Raw genomic sequence first — 10,030 nt, forward strand, 5'->3', positions numbered from 1 at the left:
GGGCTTTCTGCGCCACGGCGCTCCCGTGCGCGTCCCCTGATGTGCCCAAAGCGACGGAGCACTGCACGGGCCCCGGGGCTGCCAGCCCAGAAGGGGCTGGTGATCTTGAATAGGCTGAGGGGCCTGTGTGGTTAGAATGATGGGAAATAATTGAGTCCTTCCCAATGCTAGCAGATTTGTAAGCATAAAACCCCAGGAGACAGAGCCAGCTTCACCACCTACACCAGTGCAACACCACGTACGGGGGACAAGGCCATGGCCACCTACACCAGTGCAACACCACGTACGGGGGACAAGGCCGTGACCACCTACACCAGTGCAACACCACGTACGGGGGACAAGGCCGTGACCACCTACACCAGTGCAACACCACGTACGTACGGGGGACAAGGCCATGACCACCTACACCAGTGCAACACCACGTACGTACGGGGGACAAGGCCATGGCCACCTACACCAGTGCAACACCACGTATGGGGGACAAGGCCATGACCACCTACACCAGTGCAACACCACGTACGGGGGACAAGGCCATGACCACCTACACCAGTGCAACACCACGTACGGGGGACAAAGCCATGACCACCTACACCAGTGCAACACCACGTACGTACGGGGGACAAGGCCATGACCACCTACACCAGTGCAACACCACGTATGGGGGACAAGGCCATGGCCACCTACACCAGTGCAACACCACGTACGTACGGGGGACAAGGCCATGGCCACCTACACCAGTGCAACACCACGTACGTACGGGGGACAAGGCCATGACCACCTACACCAGTGCAACACCACGTACGTACGGGGGACAAGGCCATGGCCACCTACACCAGTGCAACACCACGTACGTACGGGGGACAAGGCCATGGCCACCTACACCAGTGCAACACCACGTACGTACGGGGGACAAGGCCATGGCCACCTACACCAGTGCAACACCACGTATGGGGGACAAGGCCATGACCACCTACACCAGTGCAACACCACGTACGGGGGACAAGGCCATGACCACCTACACCAGTGCAACACCACGTACTGTCGCTCCCCCTCTTCACGGAGGAACGACACTAAACCCTGCCTAGGCTTCATATCCGAGTCACGGCACCATTATGTCGCTCCCCCTCTTCGTGGAGGAACGACACAGGACCCTGCGCTGTTCTTTTGTCTGCTGGGCCCTTCCCGGGTTTGCTGCTGGTTCTTCCCGGGTTGGCTAGCGACCCTTCCACCTCCGTGGAAGGGCGGTTCCCCCTAGCCACTTTCCCCACTTCCGCGGGGGAGCGGCACACCGCCGGCCGGCTCTCTCGGGGGCTGCACAGGTATTCCTTCAGATAGATGTTCCTCTTAGATGTTCCTGGTGCATGTTGTCTCTCTCCTCCTTTATAGTCCTCTTCCACCAATCCCAACTCTGCTACCCACACGCCGAGTACGCTGCTCTCCTCCAATCAGGAGCAGGTCCTACAGTTTATTGGTTGAACTGGAGGCAGCTGTGTAGAAGCTGTTACTCCCTTCTCAGCGCCATATTGTGGGAGAGCAGATGCATAGAATAAGTCTTAATTCCAGTAACTTAGTCTAGTCCAAGTTGCTCTCAGTTGCTCCCCACAACGTACGTACGGGGGACAAGGCCACGACCACCTACACCAGTGCAACACCACGTACATACGGGGGACAAGGCCATGACCACCTACACCAGTGCAACACCACGTACGGGGGACAAGGCCATGGCCACCTACACCAGTGCAACACCACGTATGTACGGGGGACAAAGCCATGACCACCTACACCAGTGCAACACCACGTACGTACGGGGGACAAGGCCATGGCCACCTACACCAGTGCAACACCACGTACGTACGGGGGACAAGGCCATGACCACCTACACCAGTGCAACACCATGTACGGGGGACAAGGCCATGGCCACCTACACCAGTGCAACACCACGTACGTACGGGGGACAAGGCCATGACCACCTACACCAGTGCAACACCACGTACATACGGGGGACAAGGCCATGGCCACCTACACCAGTGCAACACCACGTACATACGGGGGACAAGGCCATGGCCACCTACACCAGTGTAACACCACATACGTACGGGGGACAAGGCCATGGCCACCTACACCAGTGTAACACCACGTACGTACGGGGGACAAGGCCGTGACCACCTACACCAGTGCAACACCACGTACATATGGGGGACAAGGCCATGGCCACCTACACCAGTGCAACACCACGTACATACGGGGGACAAGGCCTGGCGTCCCTGGGCCTGAAGTCACACGCCCACGCCCATCCCATCCTGGGCGGGCAGTTTGAGAGTGAACAATGGGGGTTTACCCTGGGGGCTGTGGGGAGTGGGGACCCCAGCCTCTTGCCCTGGGATGAGTGCAGGTGAGGGAGACGGGCTAAGAGGGAAGCAGAGTGCGGGCCGGGCCTCCGCAGGCCCGGGGGCCGAGTGCAGCCTGTGCTGGGCCGTTCCTCTTACCGAGAAAGAAGCAAACCCAGATGATGGCGTACGAGGGAGGAGAAGGCCAAAGACCGGGATTTCTTCTCTCCACGGCGTGGGAATGAAAACACACACAGTCATCCAGGGGTGCTTTGGCAGGAGCAGCGTCTCAAACCACACGGCCCCTCGTTCTAAAGCCACCTCGCCCCCCGCACTGTCCCCCCACCCCCCGCTCCACCCCTGCTCCCCGTGGCCTCCTGCCCCCCTGAGCCATTGCCTCCAAGGAAGGAATCCCCACTAGAAGCCCCTACCCCTGAGGAGGAGGGCTGCAGGAATGCGGCCCGGCCCCCGCAGGCAGCCTGCCCCTGCGCCCCCGTTCCGGGCAGCCCGGAGAGGCACCGGTGCTGTCTCTGGCTTTGGCGACTTTGCCCCAAGAGAGGGGGTCCTGTGCATGTGCCGGGACCCTCGGGCGTCCTGTGCGGCAGGGCTGGTGGGTGCTGAGCTGCTCACAGGAGCAAGTGCCCTGGAGGAGCTCCCCGCCCAGTGCAGCCCTGCGCCGTGGCCATGGCTCTGTGGTGGAACTGCTCCGTGCTGATTGAGAGGAACAAACACGCCAAACCCTTGGCAGCTGTTCGGCAGGCCAGGTAGAGAACAAAAGGAGCGGGTCGGTGGGGCCCCCGGTGACGGAGCCAGCATGGAACACACACGGCTAAACCCTGCGAAGCCGGGAGCCGGGCGAGGCGCTGGCCACTTCTTGTTCTCCTTTCGTCTGGGGATACCGGCGCCAAAATTAAACTTCCAGGATGGGGGGAGGGTTACATTGCTTCTCCTTCTGCCCCAAACCGCAGCCCTCACGCCAGGAAGCAGCTTGGGCTCTCAGCACCTGCCGGGCCCCCTGCCCCGCCTCCCTCCGGCCCCTCTGTGTGTCTGGTGCCACTTCCTCCTGGGTCCCTGAGACGGAGCTTACGGGCAATCCGCGGCTCCTCTCCTCCCTCTGCTGTCCGTCGGGTGGACGGGCCCCAGGAGCCCTTCCCAGAGCCGGGGTGCTGACCTTTGACCCCGGAGGGAAACCACTGGCCTCATCAGCAGGCGCTGGGTCAGGCGGCCAGCAGGTGGCTCTGGTTGGAAGCACCCCCTCCCCGACAGGCCGATTATTCTAGAGAGGTCCCCTCCCCCACGTTGGCCTCAAGAATCAGGTGGATGCTGTCGGGAGGCGCGAGGTGCGGACAGAAGCGAGCTTGCTGGGGCGCGGGCGTGGGCTGTGCGGGTGGGCGGCCGGCAGGGGGTGTGAAGAAGCAGCCTGCGGATGAAGCGTGAGACGTGGCCCACGGCGGAGGAGGGCCCCAGGCAGAACCCGCCACCCCCCCACCCCCGGCCTCCAATCCCCGGAGACTCTTGCCCTGGCGATCACTGGCTCCCACCCCACGCGTTTCCGGCAGCAGGGCTGCTCCAGGGCCCGCCGCGCGCTAAGGACCCTCAGTCTGCATCCAGGATTTAGGTGACAACTGGACGGAGGAATAAGGACCTCCTCAGCAGGTCAGTGACACCTGGCAGGGTTAGGCTGCCACGAGCCCCGGCTGTGCAGGTGTGGGAATGGTGGGGAGGCAGGAGAGAACGCAGCCCGGGGAAGGCCCTTCTGTGTGGCCTGCACTGGCCGCAGGGCCGCCGTGGAGACGGATTCACGAGAAAAGCCCACCCCTCTGGCCACGCCCCTCCCCCATGACCGAGCCTGGACTGAGGGCGCGCGGGGCCCAGCAGGGTCCTGGGAGGCCGCCCATCCCGAAGAGCAAGCGGGTGGTTCTAGAACGTCCGGAGCCCCCGCTTGACCCCCTCGTCTGGGAGGTTCAGGAGTCCCACAGGGCCCACGTCTCAGGCCTGAGACAGGAGGGCAGCTTTCTGTCTTTGCTTCCTGTCCTTGTCTGAGCGTCCATAGTGGTCCCACCCTGAACCAGGCTCTCCAGCCTGGTCATGTCCGCCCGTCCTTCCAGGCTCCCACCACTCGCCCCCGGCCCAGAGGCCTGCCCCCAGCCTCATGCTAACGCAGACCCCGCGGGCCGCGGTGGGGGGGGCCTGGGTCCCTGCTGCCCACGTGGGGGCCCTGGACCGGGTTCCCAGCCCCCGGCTTCAGCTCCACTGCTGCAGGCTGCTAGGGCGTTGGGTCCTCGTGAGAGCACTCTGTCTCTCTGTGTCTCTGTGGGGATACAACAGGAAATAAAGTATCACTCGGTACTGAAGAGTTGGAGTTGGGAATTCAGAACTGTGTCCTTCATGCCGGCAGAATTACCTGCAGGGCGGGCAGGCTGGGGGAGAACGTGGGGGATGTGAGACGAGGTCTCTGTTCCTGTGACGGATGCAGCAGTGGGCGTCCTGAGGCCGTGGGCGTCCTGAGGCGTGGGGGGCGCTCTCTCAGTGCCCTCAGGCAGAATTCCGTGCCGGCAGTTCCGGAGTGGGTCAGCTCAACGCATTCTGATTGGTGAGAGCCTGGGCTCTGTGAAGTGTGGCTGGGACCCACAGGGCATCTGATAGATTGCAGAATCTGTTTTAAGGTTGGGGGCTGCGCCAGGCTGCAACTTCTGATCGCGTCCAAAGTAGCCTTGTCGGCCACAGCATCATGGTGTCGTAGCATTGTCAGTTGTAGCGTCCTGGTGTTGTAGTGTCGTCAGCCGTAGCATTGTGGGTTCATGGTGTTGTTGGCTGTAGTGTCATGGTGTTGTAGCATTGTCGGCCGTAGTGTCATGTTGTCGTAGCGTTGTCATCTATAGTGTTGTGGTGTTATAGTGTTGTCAGCTGCAGTGTTGTGGTGTTGTAGCAGTGTTTGCCATAGCATTGTGGTGTTGTGCTGTTGTCCTGTAGTAGTGTCGTGGTGCCATAGTAACGTGGTGTCGTAGCATTGTGTTGTAGCATTGTTGGGTCGTAGCGTCGCAGTGTCGTGGTGTTGTCGGCCATAGTGTTGTGGTGTTGTAGCGTCGTGCTGTCGCAGCATTGTTGGCTGCAGTGTTGTGGTGTTGTAATGTTGTTGGGTCATAGCATCATGGTATCGTAGTGTTGTCAGCCACAGTGTTGTGGTGTTGTAGCATTACTGGGTTATAGCGACGTGGTATTGTAGCGTTGTCGGCCACGGCGCCCTCCTTGGGAAAGCCTGGGAAGTATTCTGCTCCTCCTTGAATAACCTCTGGAGTTTGCCGGAAATTCCTGTGCTCGCGCTCCCCGATGGCGCTGCTCTATCCCGTGTGACTTCTGACTTGGCTGCGTTTGGAAGAATCACTAACTACGTAAAGCACATTGAATTGCACTGCTTCTCCGTGTGCCGTGTAGACCTCCTGGGGCCGCGTCCTCCGACACAACTCACGATTCCAGCCATTTCCGCACCCGCGAGGGCTCTGCCACGGGCTGCCCCGCAAACGCCAGTGAGTACGTGAGGACCCAGCACGTGGGGTCTAGCAGACAGCTGCACTGGAATGACTGTGCGCCTGCGTTTCCAGGCCAGCGTGCCACAGCTGGCTTCACCTCCTGGCTCGGCACTGCGGAGGCACAGGCCCCTTTCGCTGGATCCCACCCACCTCAGGCAGAACGGCCTCTGGGGATTCGTGCCGCGCCGTCAGCTCTGACTCTGTGCCCTGTGACTTGCTGAGTTTCGCGGGCGCGCGATCTGCCTCCTGGGGGAAGGCCCTGATGCACGTGTAAGATCTGTACCTTGGGACCGGCACTGTGGTGTAGTAGGTAAAGCTGCTGCCTGCAGTGCCGGCATCCCATATAGGCCCCAGTTCAAGTCCCGGCTGCTCCACTTCCGATCCAGCTCTCTGCTATGGCCTGGGAAAGCAGTAGAAGATGGCCCAAGTGCTTGGGCCCCTGCACCCATGTGGGAGACCTGGAAGAAGCTCCTGGCTTCGGATTGGCACAACAAATCTTTAAAAAAAAAAAAAAAAGATCCTTACCTCACACCACGCACCAAATAAATTCCAGAGGAATTTCAGGGGTAAGTGCAGAAAACGTAGCAGTGATTTTAGAAATTAAAATAAAATTCAGAAAAATATTTATCTTACATTTGAGAAAGGAATCTGACCATAAATTACAGATTCTTATTTCATAAAATGTAAACTTTTCTGCACATAAAAAATCCAAGTGGTATTTTATTAACGCGTAAAGATTTAACAGCCTTCGCTATGTCGCGTTCATATGATCAATAAGGAAATCAGTTCCTTCGTAGGAAGAACAGCAAACATTACTGACGATTTGAAGAGATAAAAACATGCATTGAAGGCATTAAGAAATGGCCAGCGTTCATGGCGGCCCAGAAAGGGACATCGAGATGCGATACTCTGTTTGCTCCAGCACATCCGTGTGTCTCTCAGGAGGAGCACCGCTCACAGCAGCCGGCGTGGCTTTCCGAAGGCGTTTCCACGATTTGTGCCAGACTTCAAAGGGGCACGGTTGCATTTCTCACACCATTTGCGTTAGTCACCATGGCCAAAGCTGGAAAAAAATCTAGATATCTGAAGAGAAAGGAAATAGTTTAAAAAACATGTTGTTGAAGAAATTTTGATGAAATGGTGAAGCCATGAAAAAATTTATATAAAAATGTTAAAACCAAACCATGCAAAGCAAGATACGCAGTGTGATTCCACTTACTTAAAAATCTACATATTTGTATATAGAAAAAGTTTAGGCGAGCACAGACTGAAATAGTAAAATATTAGCCCTGGGTTCTGCTAACACAGGGAGGCGCTTCAAAACGTTCATGAGAAAATGCAATTAAAAATGTGAGGGTTTTTTGCACAACACATGAAAAAGGTGCATATGAGAAAATGCGTGCATTTCAAAAGCGATTTCTTTGGCAGCAAAATAAACTCTTAATTCCATTTATCCAACTTCTAAGTGACTCCCTTGGAGCCGCCTTCTGCTCTCTTGGTTTCCGGGTTTTCTGCGATTCTCGCCTATTGCTCTCCCAAGCTTTGCGCGCTGGCGTCAGAGCCACAGTGCAATGGCTGATGGAAACGGTAGCTTCTAGAATGCGTCCCGTAAACACCGGCTCTTTCTGGCCGAGTCATCTCCCCAGGCACTCTCTGTGCAGCCCTGCCCTCAAACAGCTCCCAGCTCCCTGGGGGGCAGGTGCACTTCAGGGCCGGGTGACACAATCCCTCTGAGACCCAACAAAACCTACTGGAAGCCAGATCAGGTCCGACCTGATGGGGCAGGTGTGTGGCTTGCAGGAAGAAGAAGAAACGGCGACAGCCGAGCAGTGAGCTTCCTGCCCGCACAGCCGCCCCCCAGAGCCTGCCTTGGGTGCCTGCGGGCTGGGGCCTGGCAGCTGATCCCGGGGAGCGGGGTGGGGGCTGCTGGCCCTCCCAGGTGATCTCAGGCAAGGAGAACACTGGTCTCATGGACAGGCCGGCAGCCCAGTCACGCGTCTCTGAGATAGGCCGTCTCAGCCATCCTGCCCGGACGCGGCCGGAGGAAACCCAAGCCAGTACCCCTCCCTCGCGCCCTCCGCCCGCGCAGACCGAGCACGGCCTTCGGTAAGCAATGCTTTTAATAGCTCTGCTTGGAAATGACTGTGTCAAACCCGAGACCAAGTTGGAAGTTTCTGATTTCACAGGACTTGGACGGACCTGCACTGCGACACGCTGAGGGCTGTGGTCACCGGCCAGCGGGGGCTGCGCCCTGTCGGAGGCCGGCAGCCTGCAGGGAGCGCCAGTGCGGCTTGCGTGGCTGGCACACCGGGCCACACCCCGTGGAGCCCCCTGCCCCCACCTCTGCACCTTGCAGGGACCCCCGGGCCTTGAGGGCGGGGAGAAGAGTAGACTGTGCTTAGCGTGGTGGCAGAGGCACAACCAGCCGGGCCTACCCTGAACCACTAGGGACAGAGGCGCTGCTAGCTGCTCCGTCTCAGACTCCTGGGCGTGCCGGCCGCTTCCCAACAGAACCCAGGCTTCTCCTGGACGCGGGTGGCAGGTACCCTCCAGCAGGCTCCCGGCTCTGCGTACCAGCAGGCCGCCAGTCTCGCACCTCGGAGTTCTGATCTGTGAGGCCGTGCCCCACCGAGGGAGGGGTTCTCCTGCCTTCCAGGGGTCCCCCTTTCTCCCTCGCGGTCTGTGCGTGGTCGCCGGTACCTTTTCATCTAAGGCCCGAGGGGGCGTGCGAAGGCGTGCACGCGCTTGGCTGCTGTCGCCGCCCTTTGCCGCCAGCTCTCTCCAAGCTCTCTGAGATAGGAAGCTGCCCTTAGCTCCGGGCCTCCAGAGCCGACAGGGCCGCTGGCCGCCGGCAGCAGCAGCAGACCTGGGCATTTGTTTGAAACGCGAATTCTTGGGTCCCACCCGGACCTGCTGAGTCAGGGGCTGTGGGGGGAGGCCTAGCTGCTGGGTTGTAGGGAGCCCCGGGTGCGTCTGGGCAGGGTCTTCCAAACAGGGTTGTACTCCACAGCCAGCCGGAGGCTCCGGCACGGGAGGGCGTCCCAGCCGGAAGTGCAGGCTGAACCTGGAAGGTGGCGGCTGTGTGTCCAGAGGCTCAGCACCGCTAACAGTGCCGCCGACACGAAGCTCGGAGCCCATGGCCGTCGCCAGCCACCGTGGCCAGGGGCTGCACCAGCCCTCGGCTATTCTGCGCCGAGTAGGTGGCAGGGTGCTCTGTTTCTCTCGCAAAGCCACGTTCTCGTTCCCATAAATATTCCATGGAGAAGCCTTTGCATGGTTTCAAGCGGGTGGATAATTCTAGAGTGCCACGTTTGACAAATGACATCAGCTCGCCGGCCCTCGCCATAAACCAATTTAGAACTCTTATGCATCATTTGGCTTCAGGTCAAGGTGGAGTAATACGACCCAGGGAGGATACGGCACAGCACGTCCTGGGCAGTGCGCTCTGGATCAGCCCGGCTCAGGCCGGCAGGACGAGCGCCCCCGGAGGCGGGGTCAGGTCCCCTCCCCCCTGCACTGCCGCCTTCCCACCTCCCTCCTACCGACCTACGATGGCCCTGCGGTCCCGTTTTTCCAGGAACCACACGTGTCCTCCAAGCCCGGGGCTGAGTCACCGCGATCCCATCTCCTGCGTCGGGCGCTGGCTGGGGAGCAAGCGCAGGACTTGAATGCAGGCGATGGAGACCCCGGAGGAAGTCTGCGGGGGGCGCTTCCGGGGAGTTCTTGCTACAGAGAGGCCAGGGGACATTGTCTGTCCCCTGAGGGCGCCTGCAGCCGTGAGCCAAGGAACATGTCCCAAGCAAAGCCCAGTGAGGCGTGGCCGGAGGGTGGGGCCTCCAGGTTCTGCGTGGGCCAGGACTGAGGGGGTGTGGGGGGCTGTGTGGGGGATGTGACAGACTGGGCCTGTGCAGTCACCAGGGCCACTAGCTGGAGAGCCGCGGTGCCGGCCCGGCGTTCCCCGGCCGCGGCTGAGAGCCTCAGATCGCGGGGCCTGAGCACCGGCATTCCCCGGCCACAGCTGAGAGCCTCAGATCGCGGGGCCTGAGCACCAGGAACGCTGTGGGGTCCCGGGCGGGAGGAGGCAGGGGCCGCAGCGCGGGGACTCGGAGCTCGCCTGGCTATGGGGGACCCAGGACGCCTGCCCTGCCGGTGTGGGCGGGTCCTCCTCGGGGT

At 60.0% G+C, this 10,030-nt stretch overlaps 1 long non-coding RNA gene across 2 annotated transcripts; it reads right to left on the bottom strand.

Annotated features, from left to right (window-relative positions):
- Positions 1–6,546: 6,546 nt before the first annotated feature.
- On the bottom strand, positions 6,547–9,673 carry LOC138844908 (uncharacterized). Of its 2 annotated transcripts, none has more exons than XR_011381322.1 (2): positions 9,404–9,673; positions 6,547–6,940 (listed from the first exon to the last, which is right to left on the bottom strand). It is a non-coding gene; the product is annotated as an uncharacterized lncRNA (long non-coding RNA). The 2 variants fall into 2 exon arrangements; XR_011381321.1 differs by lacking the exon at positions 9,404–9,673 and adding an exon at positions 7,609–7,954.
- Between the last annotated feature and the right edge of the window lie 357 nt (positions 9,674–10,030).

This window comes from Oryctolagus cuniculus, chromosome 13, assembly GCF_964237555.1.
Source record: "Oryctolagus cuniculus chromosome 13, mOryCun1.1, whole genome shotgun sequence".
Taxonomy (NCBI): Eukaryota; Metazoa; Chordata; class Mammalia; order Lagomorpha; family Leporidae; genus Oryctolagus; species Oryctolagus cuniculus.